The sequence below is a fragment of the Monodelphis domestica genome, chromosome 4 (genome assembly GCF_027887165.1).
Source record: "Monodelphis domestica isolate mMonDom1 chromosome 4, mMonDom1.pri, whole genome shotgun sequence".
In the NCBI taxonomy this organism is placed as follows: domain Eukaryota; kingdom Metazoa; phylum Chordata; class Mammalia; order Didelphimorphia; family Didelphidae; genus Monodelphis; species Monodelphis domestica.
In genome coordinates this window covers 130907034-130928300 of record NC_077230.1, presented here as the reverse complement: position 1 = coordinate 130928300, position 21267 = coordinate 130907034, and the positions used below count along the sequence as shown (strand labels likewise).

The following is a 21267-nucleotide window of genomic DNA, read 5'->3' as shown; positions in this document are numbered from 1 at the left end:
CAGCTTTAAAATTATAGTTGGTCTAAATGCTTTGTAAGGATTTTTCTAACTCTGAATCAATAGATCCTATATAGACTCAGTTTTACAGGTAGTATTATACAGTGAAAGGAGAAATGGATTTGATATTAGAGACCCTACCTACCTCTGCCACTTACTTAAGACCTTGGGTAAGTCAATTACCTTCTCTAAGCCTCAGTTTCCTTGTCTGGAAAATGAGAAAATTGGAGAAGATGGTACCTCAGGTCCTTTTCAGCTCAGTTCCTACAAAGCTATGATTTTCTTACTCTCACTTCTGGCACATGAATGGGTTTGTATTCTTAGGTGCTGCTGATGTCTCCCATTCCCCTTCCTTCTTTGAGATATCAATCCCCTTGTGATGTGAGGCTGTTCCAGTGTCCCTGGCTGTTGCCTTGGGGACAGAAGCAAAGGCACTAGACATGAAGCCCCTCTCTCCTCTCAGGGATCACCTGCAGCCATATCTGTTCTTTGATTCTTACTTGGACTCGAGGAAAGTCAGGGCAGTGAGAAAGAACAGTTGACATGTTGTGGCCATTGCAGACCTCCCTCTCTGTGCCTCTGGCACAACTGTTCATGGCTTTACCCTCAGTTTAGCAGTTCAGCAAGGAATGGTTTCCTTGTGGGAATATTTTCCAATCAGACCAACCACTTCTGGCCCGTTTTCCCTCCTCCTTTAACTGTCATAACCTTTAATCTGGATGCTAACAACAGCAAGCAAATCGACAATATCACTGAAACAAGGCACTGCTGCAAAATGCCTCATTGCAATCTCTCCTTGGCATGAAGAATAAGAGGCACTGCTTTGCCAGGGAGTTGCTTATAATTTTCCTGAGGAGACTGGAAATGCCACCAGATCATTAGCAGTCCTAGGCACCAAGTAAATGTTAAAAGAGAAATCCTGAGCAAAGATGTACTAGAAGGTCAGATGGAGATGTAGAATTGCTTAGAGTAGCCAAGAAAGGCTTCATGAACTAGATAGAGACTGAATTGGATCGTGAAGGGGTAAGATTTCAATGCCCATAAAGAATGGGGAAAAGCCTCCCAGATGGAAGGGGCATTGCAATCCAAGGTACCACTGTCACAAAGTACCTGGCCTATTTGGGGTGGGGTGGAGCAGTATCTAAGCAGTCTGGATAGACCAATGGAGAAATATGTTTGAAAATATAGGTTGGGGATGAATTATGAAAAGCCTTAAATAGGAGATTTTGGACTAAGTTTTGGAAGTTTCAATTGAATACAAATACATCATTTGTGAGATTCGGTGCAAGCTTCCTTTTTAATGTTTCATTCTCTGCTCTTTCCTTGCCTGGCCCAATTTCATACAGGGTAACTGAACAAGAGCTTTCCAGCCTTTGGGACAATCGCTTTTTCAGCTCATTATTGTGCATTGCCAAGACGTTCCATTAATATACAATGAAAAGTTTCTTATTTGCCTAAGCCCAGGTGAGTGTTCTCTTATAGGCAAAGAAAGAAAAAAATCAACCCTGGAATAAAATCTTCTAATTATCAAGTCACTGTTTTGAAGCTAAGTAGATTCGCTTTTGGAAACCTATTGATATCTTCTTCAACATTTCTCGTTTTAATATGTCACCATTTTGTGTACATTTTGCAGGTCTCTGTATTTCACTGCTGTCATAAATTACAGTCTTTTAGTCTGCAATCCAAGCCACTCTTTTGATTTAATCCAGTCTCAGCTACCCTAATTACATAATATATCTCTTCCAGACGTCTTTGCTGAATTTGAAGCCATCATTTCCTAAACACTTGTAAACTTACATAGATGAAAATTAGCTTTCCATCCTCCAAGGACTCGCTTCTTTTCCATGAAGGCCTCTCAATTTTTCCTAATTTCTCTTTTCCTTTAGTTCAGTGGTAGGGCCAACATTGGAAACTAGTAAAAAATTGTGACAAAGGCCCATAGGTGGTGAAGATATTTTTCTTAATTATTTTGAAAGATTCCCTTTTAAACAAGAATACCTATGCTTTAACACTAGTTTTGAGGTTTTTAAATTTTTTTTTGGTGTTATATACTTCTATAATTACTTATCCACTTCTTTCATATTCTTTTTTTATAAACCCTTACTTTCCATTTTAGAATCAATACTGTGTATTGGTTCTAAGGAAGAAGAGCAGTAAGGGCTAGGCAATGGGGGTTAAGTGACTTGCCCAGAGTCACACAGCTGGGAAGTGTCTGAGGCCAGATTTGAACCTAAGACCTCCTCTCTCAATTCACTGAACCACCCAGCTGCCCCCCATTTCTTTTATATTCTTAAAAACTTTTAAAATTATTATTCCAAATGTTTACAAATCTAAACAAAACAAACATTTCCATATAAAAAGAAAAAGAAAATATTACACAAATGAAATAACAGTTCTTGTATATGTCTAACTTATTTTTCTTCAAATCATTCATAATAGATCACACCCACTTGAATCCCAATCCTCTCCATGTTAAATAGGATATTATTCATGGAAGCTAATGAGTTCATATAAATTATATTTTTCATGTTTTATCTTTCTGTTCATTTTCTGGAGGTAACTCTCAGTTTATTCCTTTAGTATTAGTTCTATGGCTGTGTTTCTCTTGGTTCTATTAATTTCACTATTCATTATCTCATATAGTTCCTTCCAGAATTAAAAAAAATCATTTTATCATTTCTTATAGTGCAGTAGTATTCCATCACAATCATATTCCACACTTTGTTTAACCATTCCTCAATAAATAGACATCTCAGTTTTCAATTCTTTGTCATCACAAAGAGAGCTGTTATAAATATTTTTAAATATATGAGTCATTTTCCTTTTTCCCTATTCTCCTTGGGAAACATACCCAGCAATGGAATTTCTGGATTTAATATTCTTAAATTTTTTGAACATAGAACTCATAAAATTCTTTTGCCTTCATTGGTATCTCTCCTTGCCAGTTTCTTATTTTGGTGATTTAGCTTTGTTCCCCTACCTTTGTTGATTAGAATGATAGTTGTTTATCAGTTTATTTTCATATTTTTAAAAAAAGAGTTCTTGGATTTATCATTTAGATTTTCTTCTTTTTTTGTAATATTGATCTCTGTTCTATTGTAGATTGTTTTGTCTGTTCTGTTGGTTTTTTCCTTGTTTAGTGTTTTTGGTGCAGAACATTCTTTAATTTTATCTCATTGATAAATGAGCCCTTAAATGAGGGCTATGAATCGGTTTTTGAACTTTGCTTTGTCTGCATCTCATACATTTAGAGATGTAGGATGTGTTGTCCATTATCTATTATATAATCTGCTCTTATTTTTTAGATTTCTCTCTTTTAACCACTCATTTAATGCATTCTCTAAAATTTGGAAGTGAAAGGAGGGGTGCTATACCCTTTGTCCATTGAATCTCTGTTTATCATTAGTTTTATTACATTATGGTCCACATATGTGTGTTTTCATATTTGTTCATGTCTTTTTTATGCCTAAACATTTGCTTAATTTTTTAAAATTAGTTTTAAGAATGCTAGAAAAAAGAGCATATTCTTTAATTTCCCCCATGAAGTTTTCTCCATTTGTTCAATACAGTTTATCTCGGGAATTTCTTAATTTATCTTATTTTTTAAATTTGTTATATATTGATAATGGAATATTAAAATCATATACTTTTAAAAATTGATTTCTTCTTGAAAGACTAAGGTTTTCTTTTATGTATTTTATTGCAGAATGATTAGATGTGTATATATATATATAACGATGTATATGTTCTCATTTTATTTAGCAATTTTTAGCATAAAATAATACTTTTATTTAAAGATTTTAATCTCGCTGCTTTGTATTCAGCTTTGTCTAGTATCATTACCACCATTTCTCCTTTTCATGATTTGAAAATAACATGGTAAATTATAAGATCACACTTTAATTTTCAATCTATATAGAGATTTATATAATAAACATGTTTTAAAAAGCACATTTTACAAGGTTCTGTTATTCCTTTTTGTTTTGTTGTGTAATTTAGTCTCCTTATGTTTAGGAATAAAATTGTAAAGTTTGTCTCTCCATCAGTCTATTCTATCAGAAGGGAATACACATTAACTTTCTTGTTCTAATGGCTTCTTTTGGTAATCCCAAATTATCAGACCTACTCAAAGCAAAAATCTTTCATCTTATGAGAATCCACCAAACTAACATGGGTTAGTTTAACTTGGATTTATTTATTAAAGATAAAAGATAGGAACTTCACTTTATCATTATTATACCCCCTCTTTCCTTCTACATCTTGTTTCTTTTTCTTTTAATTGCCTTTAAACACCCTTTTGAAGTCTTTAAAGGTTTCACCAATATAGTGCTCTGAGAACTCTCATGTTTCATTGGCAACTGGTCTGCCTTGATTGTTTGAAATACTCATCTTGTTGTCTGGGAGACATTTTTTTTGTTCATAGATATCCTTGAAGTATATAGGTCTTTATGGAAAAAATCCATTCTGTTTGCTTCTCAAAAATCTATCCAGTCCTGATGGGCCATATTGGATTTTGCTGGCTAAGTAATGCTGGATTCGTGGCTCATGTTTCTTAATTTTGTAAGTGTTATAACCCATATAAAACTTGCTTGTTTTTGAACACACTCACTCCTTCTTTGATAAGTGATTTCTGCAGTTGTGTCAGTGTAATTTTCCCTTATCATTGTAGTGTTGTAGTTTGAATCAAGAGTTTCGAGGATCTTAACTCTTAAGTTTATTCTTTTTTTAGATACTGTGGCTGTTTAAGGCTCTCTCTATACATATATACATGTGTGTATATATACATCCATAGAGACATACATGCATGTGTATATTTCACATGTGTGCATATATGTGCATATGCATGTATTTCTGTTTGCATTTGACCAATTTTGGGACATTTTCTTGGATTTTTTTGTTTATTTTTCACTTATTTCAGTCATATGTAAAAATAAGATGCTGGGAGAACTTTCTGGGTAAAGATTTGGCTTTATCTTACCAGAAAAATCACAGGGTCAGAGGTCTATAGGTTTCCTCTCAAAACCTGAGACCCCATTTTGCAAAGTATACATTCTTTGGCTGTTCTGTGTCTGTCCCCAACCCTCCCCAATCAAACTCCCCACAAGAGGACTTCAAGAGGTCCCAGAGACTATTTCTGGAGCTTGTTCAGAGCCCTGGGACCTCTTCCAGACCTCCAAGGAGCTCCTTTAAGAGCTCACACATAGCCCAGGGTAGCCCTGAGAGCTCTGGGTGTCCTGCTTCCTGTATGAGCTAGTTTGCCCAGAGTACATTGTCGAATGGATTGATATGCTTATGATTAACATAGTAACTTACTCATAAATAACATATCACACTTAAAATTACTTTAACAATACATGTACTTTTAGTTATAACTCAGATATTATATTGGGATTACATTCTTAATCTGGTTACATATACAGAGTTTTGCCTGGGATTAAATTTGTAATATAAATCACACCGTTACTTTTTTTTTTAATTAAAAATAGCATTCCAAGAATTTGTGTTCATTAAGGAGATTGGTCTGTAGTTTTCTTCCTCTGTTTTTGGTCAGCCTGGCTTTGGAATCAGTATCATATTTGTGTTGTGAAAAGAATTTGGTAGAACTCCCTCTTTGCTTATTTTGTCAAATAGTTTGTATAGTTCCAAGCATTGATTAAGCTATTAATTATTGATTTTCTGGTTACACACATTCAACTCTTTGTGACTCTGTTAGGGGTTTTCTTGGCAAAGATATTGAAATAGTTTGCCATTTCCTTCTCCAATTCATTTTCCAGATGAGGAAACTGGGGCAGAGTTGTGACTTGTTCAGGGTGTCACAGCAAGAAAATATGTGAAAGTAGATTAGAATGAAGAAAGATCAGTCTTTTTGACTTTAGGCCCAGCATTCTATCCACCACACTGTCTAAGCTGCCTTTTGGATAATTTATTGAAATACAGTATTTCATTTTCCTTCTTTTATATTATTGGAAACACTGACATTTCATGATCTAACCTCTAAGTCTGTCACTTGGGTCAATATGGGAATACTTTTGATAAGTCCATGATTTTTTATTTGATTTTTAAATTTCATTTCCATTTACTCTGAATTAGATGTGATTCCACCGACATATGTTCTGCTGTAATAAATCTGTTGCTTGTATTACCTCTGGAGTTTTTTAATGTTTTCTACTGTAGAAGCTTTTATGAATTCTTTTAAAATGTCTTTTAGCTTTAAATTTATCTTCTTATTTATTTAGGTTTATTTTCTTTTTTATTGATCTTATGTTTTGTTTTGTTTTTACATTTCCATTTCTTGTTTAATTTATTTGACTATACTATTTGTTTATTACTTTATAGTAGAATGAGGGCTGGGTTTAGAGCCCAAAGGATCTGGCTTCAAATTACAGATCTGTGGTATCTTAAAGAAACCACTTTTTCTAGATGACTAGAGACTTAGACTAGATGACCTCTAAGATGTCATTCAGCAGTAGAACTATGATAACCTAAGTAAGTATTTTGGAATAGCAAATCCTTCCCCACCTCTATTTGCTATTAGTATTTTAGTTGACTTACTTGTTTTTTAGCATTTTAAAACTTTGCCAGCACTGTGTTTTCTTGATGGATTATCAAAGCCATTTCCAGGATCTTCCCAGCTGCCCTTTAGTATGTTGTTTTTAATGGAGTTTATAAGTGATTCCTTTGAGCCCCTAACTGCATCATCTTGTACCAGTCCCAGTTTTGTTTGATTTAAAAAACAACCAACCAATGATGGAGTATCTCTCTGAAATAATTCCTAATACTAAATAATAAGAGTATGCTAATTATTTTGTGGCAGTATAAAATTTTACCACATTATAGAAAAATGACAATAAAAGTGATGCATGCATAAATGTATTTTCTGATTTATTCCAGTTCTGAGTTGAAGATAGTGGCTTTGTCCATTATGAAGCAGAAAAAACAGTAACTACTCATATGGATATACCATTTTAAAATTCGAAAAGCTCTATTCATATATTCAGGACAAGTTATGATGTCATTTAACTCCCAGAATGTTTTCTAGGCAGTTCATTTCATTGGTTTATATAACCAAAGATGATGGCAGAAAAAGCTTAACCACAGCTATGTATTTATAATTGTTTTTTATGGGAAAACCACTTGGAATCATATCCATTTGTCAGAATAGAAAATAGAATAGGAATTTAGTATAGTCAACGATGCATATGATTTGAGGGTAAGAGATCTGGGTTCAAATCCTGATTCAGATACTTGTTTTTTTTTTTTTTATGAAAATGGGAAAGTTACTTTGCTTCTCAGTGCCTACATCCCTCCATATGTAAAATGGGAGGGGGGAACTATTTCTTTTTTATCAGAATACTTTGCAAAAGTCAAAATTTAATGTGAATTGTTTTAGGGAGATGAGTAGAGACTTTTCAGCTTACAGGTTAGACCTGGAAAGAGCTCAGATCAAGAGCTCCTTAATTCTCTCCCTTTTGCTTTCTTTGGCTTGCATACTAATTGATTCAATCTTTCTCATATCTCAGATCTCTGATCTCTGAACTCTTATAAAATATTCAATCAGGCAGTCAAAATTAGACAGAACTAGTAGTCAAGACAAGTTTGGTACATTTAGCATACCATATGCAAGGAACCTAATTGGTTTAATGGTTTCATCTTTACATTTAGTGAATTGGCATCAGGATTCTGCACTTATTGAATCTCTCCAGATTCATAGGTAATCTTCTTTACTTTTACTTCACCCCTCTGACATCAGGATTGTGTACTCAATTACTTTACTCACTTCTGATATTAACTAGCTTTGTTACCCTGAGCAAATCATTTTAACATTTCTACATTCCATTTTCTTTAAACATAGAAATGGGGATAGTGATAACTATAATACTTATCTCACAGGGTTGTTGAAGCTCAATTGAGCTACTAACATTTAAAAAATAATTGGAAACTATAAAGTACTACATAAATCTCAGCTATTATTATTGATAATAAAATAATAATTCAATCATATAAATACATTTTCTGCTTATAAGAATATTCAACCACAATTAAAGAGATAATTGAGGAAAATAAACTTAATCAAAATATCTCATGAGGAGAAAAATGATTATATATATACATATTTACAAATAAATATACATCACTTTATATAGTCATGCATATATGTGGCATTATCAACTCTTACTATATGTATTTATCTATATTTATTTGTATGTTATTTATATGTATTTATGCTTTTATCTATATAAATTTTTATTTACATATATATTTATCTACATCATCTCTCTCTATTACTATATAGCACAATCAACGATTAAACTATATTGATTCGATTCGATTCTATTCTGTCATATCACATTTTGCTAATTGTGGTTTTCCAGGGGACTGTATTTGGAATAATTAGAGCAAAAAGTTCATTTTGGAGAGAGGAAGATGACATAAAGGTAGGGTAGAGTTGGACTATATAGACCTTTGTGGAATATGAATAAACTTAAAATCCCACTCAGGCTGCCTCTTGTTACTTAATATCCTACTGGGTTGTCTTTTGAAAGATTATGCACAGAAGCCACAATTTATTTTAATGGAATCCCATGCAAAATATATTAGAGCCGTTGTAAGGTGTTAAAACTTGAATAGCTTAAAATTGCACCAAGACTTTTGGGCTACCTTGTACAATTAAGATTAATTTCCTGAAAAAATCATGTACTATATTTCAAATCTAAATCGAATTTTTAAATTATTAAAGCACTTTTCATGAATCCTACATGAGTATAGATAATAGAAAGATGAATGTATATATGCTCATTTGCCAATAATCACCACATGCACCAATCTGTTCCCTACTGAAGTAATAGAGAAATGCAGACACAGCTGTACTCTTATCAGTGACTTTAATGCTGGTGCTTTTTAAGGATAAACACTGAATACAAATAAAACTCAAGGTTTTGTTTTTTTTTCCTCCACAGCATCAATCATTATCTGTTCACTGATAAACAGAATCTGAATTCCCTGGTGTTCAGCAGTCCACTGATTTTGCTAAAAGGCTGTCTCATCTAGCTCTGAGAACAGAGCCTGTTTCCTGAATGGCTGGTGAGATTTATTTGCCCTTGTGGACTGAGCTGATAAATTTCATCGATACACTTCCCTTTGGAACAAAAGAAATAAATGGGAAAGGATCGTTTACATAAAATGAGTGAACACCATCAAGGGCATCTTTATTCTGTTATCAGTGAGACAGTCTTTGCACCCTCATCTATCAGCAGATAAAGCTTCTAGTCTTTCTGTCTTCAGTTCATACCCAACTAGAGCAGCTCACCAATAACCAAAGTTAGAGATTTATATTCTCTGCCTTTTGACAGTCAAGTTGCAGATGTGCATGGGGCATTAAGCATCAGATACTGACCTTTGTTTGGGATGCAGTGCTCATTGGATCAATTACTAGCCCTGCCTTTCAAAGTTTCCATGAACACATGTACCTAACCATCAGTTGTTGCCCTTCTCTGTCTCTTCATGCCAAACTCACTTGTCTCTCCACCTGCAAGCTTCAGGCTTTCTGTTTTCAGAGGGCTAGTTCTTGCTTCATCAAGATGTTTTGGTTTCCTCAGTGATCAAGGCTCTTGTTACACTGCTGATATCTTGCATATGCTATTCTTTCTTTGCATAGACACCACTTGTGGAACAATAGGTAAGTTATGTCAACTTGTTAAGTTCCTGGTTATTCACCTGTAAAATGGGGTCAATAATACACTAATTTACAGGATTTGTGAGGAAAGTGGGTTTTTTAAACCTTGAAGTTCTATAGTAATCAACCAACAAACATTTTAAATACCTACTATCTATCAGGCACAGTGCGTGTGCACACACACATGTATTTGCTGAATAAAAGGGAAAGAAAAATAAAATAGGGGAGGACACCAGCAGTGTAAGATTTTAGAAAGTCATTGAATAGAACAAGGTGGCACTCAAGCTGCATTTAGAATGAAACGAGGGTTTCTATGAGGTGGAACTTAAAGAGTAGATTGCAGGAGTGAGGCATAACTAATTCAAGGGTATGGTGATAGGATATGATGAACCAATTATGAAAAATGGAAAGAAAACTAATTTGGCTAGATTATGTGGTACAGGAAGGTGAGAAATGTATAATTGAGTTGCAAAGATAGGTTGGAGACAAGCTATAAAAGATTTAAAAGACAAAGAGAGATAGGTGTTTAAATTTTATCCCAATGGCAAATGGGAGCCATTGAAGTTTTTTTTTTTTTCCATAAAGGAGAGACATGGTTAGAGTAACACATAAAGGAAAATCACCTCAACAGTTGTATGGAGAATAGATTGAAATGGGGAGAGATTTGATTCAGGAAGACCAAATAGTAAGCGTTTGTAGTGGTTCATGCAAAAAACAATGAGGCAGGGCCTCATTTAAAGCAGTATCTATGTAAACAGAGAGAAAGGGATAGAATTTGCTCTTAAGAAGCTACTGAAAAATCTCTTTGGTACTGATCTTTTTTTCCTGAACCTTTGGCCACTATCTCCTTGGTCTACATTCTGGCAATTATTTTCATTTATTTTAAACCTCTGCTTGTCCTGACTTTTGTCTTCTCACTGTTGAGGCTCCAGACCACCCTCTTATTCCTAGACTTTCAAGTGTGTGGGTTCTCAGAATAATTGTGTCTAAGCTTCCCCATTGACCACTCCACCTGTGGCTTTGTTGACAGAATGATGCAATAAGTTGGCTTGATACTCTTCACAGAACTATGAGCAGGACATCATAACACAACAGATTTTCTGAGGACATAGAGGGAAAGAAAATACTGTATGCTGAGCCAATGACTAAAGTCTTTGGCAGGGAGATCTATGGTGAAACATAAAACAGCTGTGAAGAGAGAATTAGCACAGTCCAAGAGTACCTCAAAGAAACCATATTTCCCAAGATTGTCTGTTGTTCTCAGATTTTATTCTAGAAATAACCCAGAGACCTGTGGGGAGAAGAGGAGGTGGTAGATCCCAAGCATAATAATCATTGCCAGGACACTTTTTGGGGTTGCTATTTATAGCTCCACAGCTGGATGGACAGCAGCCCTGACGTGGATTGCTCCTGGGGATGAGACGTATTCTTTGGCTGAGGGAAACACCGCTAGTGAAGATATATGCCTCCATGCGTGTTGTCTCAAACACAGATTCTCAACTACCCAGCAAACAGCACTCTTCTCATGAAGAAAACCTCAGCAGCAGGTAGGAGCTGTCCACAGTTGAAGCTCATTCAGAAGGGTGAAGGCATTGGGATTAGTCACGGATGCTACTACAGCTCAAAGTGACACTGATTGAATATCACTTTCAGAAAGGCAAATTGGAAATGTGCTTGGAATAAATCCTAATCTCTTTGGACACATGGTTTCTTGATCCCCTAATGGACTTTAGAAAGTATTTCCATGTTTTGTTCCTTAAAAGCTGCTGTTGTGTTGCCAATGTGTACTTTGAGATCTTCCATTCTTCTCCTGCCTCTGCCTTTGGTCATTTGGTCCTTACGTTTGGTCATTACATTGAACTAACTACTCTGTGAGTTCACTCTTTTCCCTTTACTACCTCCTATTTTCAGCCTCTCTCAGGCTAAACTGTATGAATACTTTTAGGTTTGGGCAGCTTAGTGGCACACTGGATGGGGCATTGAGCTTGAAAACAGGAAGACTTATCTTCATGAGTGGATAGATGCCAGGTCTGGAGTAAGGAAGATCCATCTTCATGAGCCCAAATCTGGCCTCAGATACTAACTGTAGCAAAGGAAAATAAAACTTATGCAAGGAATGATTGACAGGGTGTGAGACTCAGAATCTTCCTGAGACTGGTTGAGTCAGAACTCCTAGGGACAGTTGATTAACTGTCATTCTGGACCTGAGAAAAGGAGGAGACAGGTGTATTTGTGACTCATCTTGAACCCATCCATCAAACAACTAGCCTTGAGGATCTTCGAGCTGTGGTGAAAGAATAACTCCAGTCTTCCTGGTGGACAGTCAGACTGGGGAATACATCACTACCCTGATGGGACATCTGAAGACATTAGCTGGAGTCCTGTTTCTGACTCATCAAGGATTCTTTGTGAGATATTGTCCCTGTTGGACTTGCCTTTAGATAACTTAGGATTTAGTTTAGTGTAAGTCAGATATTGTTTAGATAGTGGGTTAAAAAATTTAGAAATCACCTTTTCCCTACTCTCCTTTCCTTCATCCCTTCTATGTTAAATATAAATTCAATATTTATATGTTTATCCCTCTGTGTTACTTTCCTTCCCCCTATCCTAATTATAGATATTTTCAACAGTTGGGCAGAGCCAGCTAGGTTTAAGAAATCTTAGAAAATTAAATTTTATGTATAGGAAAAACAGTTTCTATAGGGAAGTTAGTTAAGTTAGGGTTGGAATATTCCATCCCCACTCTGAGAGTGGTACATTCCAAGGTGGAATTCTAAGACTCCAGCTAAGAGGGTAGAGGTATTTAATAATTAAATACCTTTTGCCACATGGCCAGATAGGCAGCCATATTGGTAGTCATATTGGAAAAAAATTTTTTCAAGATTTTTCCCTTTTAGTAATTGTTTGTAAAAACTATTCACAGTAGATGTGTAAAAACATGATAGAGAAACCAGACAAGAGAGACAAAGAAGTTAGGGAGCAATAGTTAGGAATCTCAGTCAGCTGCCTGGATAGCAAGGATCCAAAAATATAGGAGAACAATACTGATAGCAGACTCAGAATGTTATTAATAAGAAGAGATGGGTTATTCAGTCTGGGGTTTTCCCAACCTTTTTTTGATTCCATGACCCTAGATCATGCAGTAGAACACTGGACTGAGAATCAGGAAGACTCATCTTTCTGAGTTCAAATTTGTAGCCTGTTGGCTATCCTTAACCTGGTTTAGCCCACCTACCAAGATGGTTTTACTAGGATATGGCCAATACAGCTTCTTGGAGCCATAGGTACAAGGGGATTCCCATCTAAGGGGCAAGAAGAGGAGCATCTCAGACCCTCAGGATGATACTCCACAATCTGACATGAATGATTTTGGTACCCTGGAGCATCTGAGGAGGAGACACAGAAAAAGGAACTTGCTCCTTAATAAGGGCAAACAAGGAATCTACAGCTTTAAAAACTGGGAAGGTGAAGGAAGAAAGGGTGTTAGGAAGCAAAGATGATTGAGTGGGTTTGGATGGTTTAACTTACATATGAAAGTTATCCCCAGGAGGCTGAGGGCAAATACCTTAATCTGTTTCAGATTAACTAATAATATTGCAATTATTATTTTCATTGACTTGACCTAATTTTTCCCTCTGAAGTACAGGGGTTGAACTAAAAGTATTAGGATCTGATGGATTCAGAAGAGGATTTTCATAGAATAATACTTGAAAATTATTAACAACAACAAAAAATGGTTAAGCAGCTCTGAAAATAGTTGGCAAGTCCTTATTCCAGAGGTACTAATTCTCCCCAAACATGTATAAGGAAGACTGGAAACATAGAAAAAGGCCAGGATGTAAAGTTGTTTAAATGCTAAAAGGAGGAGTTTATATTTGATCCTATTGGTAATGGAAAACAATGGAACTCTTTTTGAAGGGGATGAAATGGTCAGACCTGTGCTTTACAAAAATCACTTCAGTAGTTAAGAGGCACAGCTAGTTGTAAAAGGATTAGAACTGAAAGAGACTTGAGGCAGGGAGCTCCAAAAAGAGGCTTTTGCAAAGGTTCAGGTAACAGGTGATGAGGAGTGAGGCTATATGAGCAATGTTGCAAAGGCTGAAATGACAAGATTTGGCAACAGATTTTAGATAGATAGATTGATAGATAGATAGATAGATAGATAGATAGATAGATAGATAGATAGATAGATAGATAGATAGATAGAAGGTGTGAGCAAGATTTTAGCATGAAGGACAATACTACAGTACCTCTGTGATTAGAAAGGTAACAATATAGAAACAATATGAAGAGGTAAATCCCATGTTAAGAAAACTATTTGGTACATGACTTTTTTTGTACCACAATGTTATTAAATGTTTATAAACAAAGAATCAAATGACTCATAATTTCTTGATTTCTACATTGCTCTAAAAGCAATCAAAGCATTTTGAGAGTATTTAATTAGAATGGGATAAGCTTCACCAAGACACTGATTTAAAAAAATTCAGTGATTGTCAACTTGAATTTTGGGAAATACTTCAATAGGCTAATGTAGTTCAGTAAATATAGAAATGAACAGAGAGTCAAGAAGAGCTGAGTTCAAATCATTACTCAGAAACTTATTAGCTGAAGTCCTGGGACTTCTTAGCTGAAGTTTTCAAATATGTAAAATGAGACAAATGTATCTATATGCTGGGGTTGTTGTGGGGATTAAATGATGTGATATTGCTAAAATGCTTTGCAAAAGTCAAAGAACAATATTATTAAGGCATTTTCAATCATGTCCAACTCTTCATGCCTTGATTTGGGGTTTTCTTGGCAAAGATTCTGGAGTGGTTTGCTATTTCATTCTCAAGCTCATTTTGCAGATGACAAAATAGAGGTAAACAGGATTAAATTATTTTCCCAGGGTAATATAAGTGTCTGAGGCCAGATTTTAATTCAGGAAGATGAGTCAGCCTTAGCTGTCCCAAAGAACAATATAAATACTAGCCATTAGCATTTATTTACCAATATATTTCCTGTCCTTCTTTGATGAGCTTATTGGATCCTCTGGGGATATGTGTACTACATTTTTGGTATTTCTAATTTAGATCATATTCTCCATCAGAAAGTACAGTGCCTTGCACTTAACAGGCACTTGAAAATTAAATTGAGGGGGAAAATGGGTAGCTCAGTGGATTGAGAGCCAGGCCTAGGGATGGGAAGTCCTGGGTTCAAATACGGCCTCAGACACTTCACTCCCATTGCCTAGACCTTACAACTCTTCTACCTTGGAACCAATACTAAGTATTGATTCTAAGGCAGAAGGCAAGGGTTTTTTTTTAAATGAAATTGAATTTTTCCTTCTGGAATTCAAACTAATTCTAAGACATAGGCTAGCCAGAGACTATGAGTAACAGAGCTCACAACTGGATGCTTACCTGGAAGCAGGAAGAGAGGCCAGAGCCAAACAATTATCTTCTAGACTAAGAGATGGCCAAAGCACATTCATTTTATGGTCCAATGACAAGTATGCCATCAGCCTTTGAAAGGGTCTATCAATAGGATTGGAGATAGAATTTAATTTAACAAATCATGTACTTTTGGACATGAAGCATTCTGTTCACCAATATACATTGTAGGGACCTAACTATTTTAGAATGATTTTTATGTGAGTCAATTCTGACAATGGTGGCATTGAACTACAGATAAAAGTATTCATTGAGGACAAGTAAACAAATTATAATACACATTTAATAGAACATTGTTGTCCAATAAGAAATGATGAATTTGAAGAGTTCAAAGAAACATAAAGTTATATTGATTGATGTAGAGTGAAGTAATTGGAACCAGCAAAATAGTAAGCTCAATGATACAACAATACTAAATGGAATGGATAATAAGGAGCATCCAAACAAAGGTTTTGCAGTTTTCATTTAAAAAATTTGGTCCCAAATAATTGAGATACCTGCCTACTTGCACTGGAGGGTTGGGAGATTATGTGTGTAAAATATTGCATATACTTTCAGATAGTACATATGGTTATTCTTTCCTCCTTCCCCCATCCCTTCCAAACAATGATTTGCTAGTTAGGGGAAGGTAGGAAAAAAAGGTAGATAAAAGCATGGATGTTATGCTTCTTTAACTTTCAAATAACCCAAACCTAGATGAATATCACACTGGATGATAGTCAGGTTCCAAAAACATCTCAAAAAACGAAACCCAAATTAATTAAAATGAAATTTAATGGTGATAAATAGAGTCCTATATTTGAAATAAAAAATCAACTCTGCAGGGAAAGAATAGGTGAGAAGTAACTAGATGTCAATTCATATGAAAAAGGTCTGTGATTTTTAATAAATTTGGTGTTCAATATGATGAATTGATGGGATGAAATGGTAGCCAAAGAAGTTAATGTAGATGTAGGCTATCTCAAAAGAGGAATAAAAATTAGTGTATATGAGGTGATATTTCCACTCCTTTATTTCCTGATGAGAACACACTTGAAATATTGTCTAAAATTTTGAGTGCTAAATTTTGGGAAAGACATTGACAAACTTAACTGTACCCATAGGAAAGCAGGAAGTTGAATAGATTGAAGACCATAGTATAGAAATATTGGCTGAATTAGCTGAGAATGTTCAATGATATTAACAATTAGCATCTGTTGTTGTTTCATTGTCTTGGCTGTGTCTGACTCTTTGTGACCCTCTTTGAGAATTTCTTGGCAAAGATACTGTAATGGCTTGTCATTTCCTTCTCTAGCTCATGTTACAGATGAGGAAAGTGAGGCAAACAGGACAAGTAACTTACCCAGGGTAAGTGTCTGAAGCTCAATTTAAATTTAGGTCTCCCTGAGTGTGGGCAGAGTGCTCTTTCCACAAAGCCACATAGCTTTGATCTCATGGACCACATTACTGACCATGGGGATTTCTTGGTAAAGAAACTGGAGTGGTTTGCCATTTCTTTCTTCATTGGATTAAGGCAAAGGTGAAGTGACTTGCTCAGGATCATTCAGCTACTAAGTGTCTGAATCTGGATTTGAACTCAAGTCTTCTTGACTCTAGGCCCAGTGCTCTATCCATTGAGCAACCTTGCTGCCAATTAACATTTACATTACACTTAACATTTGTAAAGTGTTTAAACTACATAACATTATATCTTCACAATAACCTTGGGAAGTAGATGCTATTATTATTCTCATTTAACAATTGAAGAAGCTAAAGTTAAATTAAATACCCAGGATCATACAATCAATAAATATCTAAGGCTAGATGTGAAATGAGAGTAAGTGCTTTAACATTTGACAAGATGTAAACGAAAGCCTCCTAACATTTGTGAAAAGTTAAATGAACTACCTATGGAGAGAATGGGCTGCTTATAATTAAAAGTTCAAAGACAGAATGAGCACTTTCTCTTTCTTTCTTTCTTTCTTTCTTTCTTTCTTTCTTTCTTTCTTTCTTTCTTTCTTTCTTTCTTTCTTTCTTTCTTTCTTTCTTTCTTTCTTTCTTTCTTTCTTTCTTTCTTTCTTTCTTTCTTTCTTTCTTTCTTTCTTTCTTTCTTTCTTTCTTTCTTTCTTTCTCTCTCTCTCTCTCTCTCTCTCTCTCTTTCTTTCTTTCTTTCTTTCTTTCTTTCTTTCTTGCTTGCTTGCTTGCTTCCTTCCTTCCTTCCTTCCTTCCTTCCTTCCTTCCTTCCTTCTTAAAAAAGGAAATTTACTCTTCTAATTTTTGGATGAAAATCGAAGGGCAGTAACTTTCATGAGCAGAATATATCCTATCCCTGAGTAAGTAATTAAGGCCTTTATCAAAGGAATGAAACACAAGCTCTAAACTTAAGGATTAATCAATGAAAGAAAAGAGATTTAGCTATATGGGATAAAGCAGCAGGGTGGACAATGTGGACACTGCCTATTTTAGAATGTGGGCAATTCTATTTTATAGTAAATAGAGAAAAAACAGAGCCTAGGAAGCCCTATAACCTATGAAAATGATAGCAAATTGTTGCTAAGTACAAAGAACATGCTGAGTGAAAAAGGGTCAATAGAAGTGAAAATTTCATATAAGAACACTATGAGAAAGAGAAAATTCTTTCTCAAATAGTTCTCACTTGTACAAAAAGATAGGCAATACAGGGAAATTAGGGTGACAGAGTACAATGAAGTTATATAACCCCTTGATTGATGCCTAATGTTAGCATTGGAGCAGGGAGGAAGGAAGTTCCAGAAGTGACTTCCTCATCTTTTCCTTTCAGATGGGGCTTATGGCCATTAGGTTTTTAGCAGCCTCTGTTAATAGTCAACTCTACTTTCAGGTTCCATTTATATTTTCACACAATGGAAACTTTGTTACAATTTTTAATTAATTAGCCCCAAAAGACTAAGCCCATAATGATGTAGGGCAAAGAGAGGGCCAAGGGGAGGAGAATTGGACCACATCACCAACAAGAATTGAACTTGCCCATTCTTTTCAGGTACAATCCTTATACCTCTCCAGATATCCTGTTAGGTCTGTCTCCTTGTTTCACACTTTCCTCCTATTCCTCCACTGGTTTCATGGTTTTCTTGGAAAGACCTCTTTGCCTTAGGGTCCAAATTAAAACTTATAACCAGTTAAGGTAGTTCTCTTCTCTCCTCCCCCATCCTCATCTGTGCCAAACAACATGGACTGCAAACACAGCTTTCTCTCACCTATTGTCTGGTTGGAGAACTCCAGATACTTTTAATGAAACAGAAGAAAAAGCTCCTTGGGACAAATTTCCCAGTGTACTTTCTCCACATATGTACAGCCCCAGTGTGTAGAGAGACTTCAAAAACAGTGACACTGCCTCTAAACCTGGCTTTATTTCTGTGTGATTGCAGTTTTATTATATACGACCTTTTCATTAGTCTCTTTTGTGCTTTTCCAATATGTATTTTTTCCTGTTTTACAGTGTTACATTTTGGAATTAGACTCACAAATTCTGCACAAAGGTTCTTCTAACACTTTGACACCAGGTGGATATATTTGTTGCAAGTTCTAGCAGAGTCAAGGGCATAATTATTGTAACCCACTCTGAAAAATGGAAAAGAAGAGGGAATGCCACAAGTATTGCCAATATTTATTGTAGCACATGGCTAATGTGTAAGAAGGTAATAGAACAATGTTTCTCAGGGGATTATTCAAAAGGAAAATGACTTAAATTAACTGGTCAGGCAAACGAACTTATTTACACTCTCTTGTAATGCTTCAGAGTCAATGTTTGGGAGGAATAAAACCTAGGGCCATAAATCAAGTCTCTTTTCAGAGAAACGGTTGTGGAGGGAATGGGTTAGGCAGGATTTTTTTTTTAAGCTTTTAGATTAATGAAGAATTTTCACAGAAAATTATTAATTACTTCACCGGGCCATAGAATGGAGTTCACTGTAGTTATGTTGGAGTCAATGGTATTCTAAGTACAGCTTTTGATGAAGTAATCGGCTGCTTCTGGGGCCTGTTTCAGCTGCCCTGGGCGTGCTTCAAATGTAAATGACTGCCAAATGGATTCTTTCTACATTCCAGCCAATTAAAATACATTTAAAGTGCAGCTGGTGGAAAGGAAAGCCATGTGATTGTGAGGGAGAACTTTGGGGCTGGGAGACAAAAAAAACAAACTTTTTTTTTTTTTTTTGCATAGGGACCCCCCACCCCCACTCCTTCCCCGGTCCCTCACACACTATGCAAGCCAAGCAGAGCATTTAGGGGAAGCGGGGAGTCATAAAAGAGGCTATCTTTAGCTCCTGTCAGAATCAAAGATGACACTTTTAGCGCCACCTTAAAAAACACAAAGCCGGGAGTGTGTTTGTTAGGGTGTCAGTTTTCTCCCCCAGCCTCTTGAAACCCTGTATGTTGGCCGGCTGCCCGATGTGGTGCTGCATACAAATATTGACAGAACACAGCGGTATTTGTTAAACCCGGACTGGGGAAGCCAGTGATTAAAACTCTTGAAGGAAGATCCGAGAGCCCCAGGAACTCTCCTCAATAGGGTTAGAGCGTTGCCCGAATGAAAGAGAAAACACTGAGCTGGGTACAGTGAAAACACTGCCCCGCTCTGTCTGCCATGCCTTTTAGGTAAGGACAGATTTCCCCCCCTTTTAATGTTTATGTCTGCACGGAGTTGACGATATGCTGGCAGCTCCAGCTCTTTGATTCACCAACTGAATGTTTGCCTGGGATTTCCCCCACTTCTTGTTCTTCTCCTCCTCTGTCTGCAGAACGTGATGGGATGTTGGGTGTTAAATATTCTGAAGGAGTTATCCAGCACGTGGGGGCGCCCAGGAATTCCTTCTCTAGAATTCCAGGATGCCCCGGGTTTGAAAGGCTTGGTTGCTTCTCTGCTGACCTGTCTTCTTACCTGCCTCTGGAAAAGTGTCTGGAGCTAAAGCCTGTTTGATTTACAGCTGCTTTCTGCCTCTGCCCCAGTACCTGAGAGAAAGGGTTTATTTATTTATTTATTTTTAATTCCTTGCTGCTTGTGTCTTACCTATGACAAGTCATTTTTGCCTGGTTCATAACCCATCTGAAATTAACAGCTTAGTTTCCAAAGGCAAATGCATACCTATTTAGAAATTCCTCCAGTTATCTTGACTTTCAACCATTCCTAAGCAGGTTTTTAAAGCTGGGATAATATTTCTCAATCACTCATTCTTGATGCATTGAAGAAACAAGTCAAGGTGCCCTACCTCTGTGTTGCCTCATATTTGTCTCAAATAAAAAAAAAAGAAAGAAACCCCATAGGATTTTATAGCTTATATTTGGATCTAGAGCTTTGATTCCTGTGAACTCTAAATGAGTGTTACTTGGGACAGGGGATAGGTAGAGGGCAAAGATTTCTAGCCATGAATTTACCAGCCGAAGTCATACAAAGTTTCTGATTGTTTCCTATTTTTGCATGCCACGGTCAGCCTTTTTTTGGCTTCATTTTTGCCCGTTGCTAACAAAGAATCTTGCCCATTTCACGGTAAAGGATCACATTGCAGCATGAGGAGTTCAGCTAAATAAGCCTTATTAATCTTTACTGTGCCAGTAGCTCTGAGGCCAGGCCAAACTGAGGCTTTCAGAAACTCTCCAGGTACCTGCTGCCAAAATAAATGTTGGGCAGCCTGGAAGGGGGATTTTAAGGAATCTTGCAACTGCACAGTTTTATCCATTGAGCTTGCAGAACCCAGGAAAATTGAAACTCCAAAGATTTCAAAAAGAACCCATGCAAGTCTATACTCTCTGTGTGTGAGAGCTACTTGTGGGGGATCATCAGTTTGCACAGAGAGTATGTGTGTCTATGTGTGGCAGTGTGAATAAGGAGCTAGACTGAATGGCTGTTATGTTTATGAAATGGGGGTTGTGCGAACCAATACATATGTGAACGAATAAAGCTTTCTTGCCAGTGGCAGGACCAAAGCTTGGAGAAACACTGAGGACTACACATGGGGGGTGCACCTCACCCAGATAGACCAGAGTATTTGCAGCAGTGTAGATTAACAAAAGGCCTATTGAAAAAAAAGAAAAAGCTTTTGCAGAAAGAATGGTAATGATGGGTAATGAATGAATAGGCAAATGAGTCCAATAACTATTGGGTTTTAATGACAGGAATATATGTGGACATTGTTGATATGGGGTTCA

At 36.2% G+C, this 21267-nt stretch overlaps 1 protein-coding gene across 1 annotated transcript in view; it reads left to right on the top strand.

The window, feature by feature from the left end:
- The first annotated feature begins 19507 nt into the window (after nt 1–19507).
- NCKAP5 (NCK associated protein 5) overlaps nt 19508–21267 on the top strand; it is a 1174517-nt gene continuing 1172757 nt past the window's right edge. The window contains exon 1 of the mRNA XM_007494075.3: nt 19508–19719. The gene's annotated coding sequence lies outside the window, so the exon portion shown is untranslated. The remainder of the gene's footprint in view (nt 19720–21267) is intronic.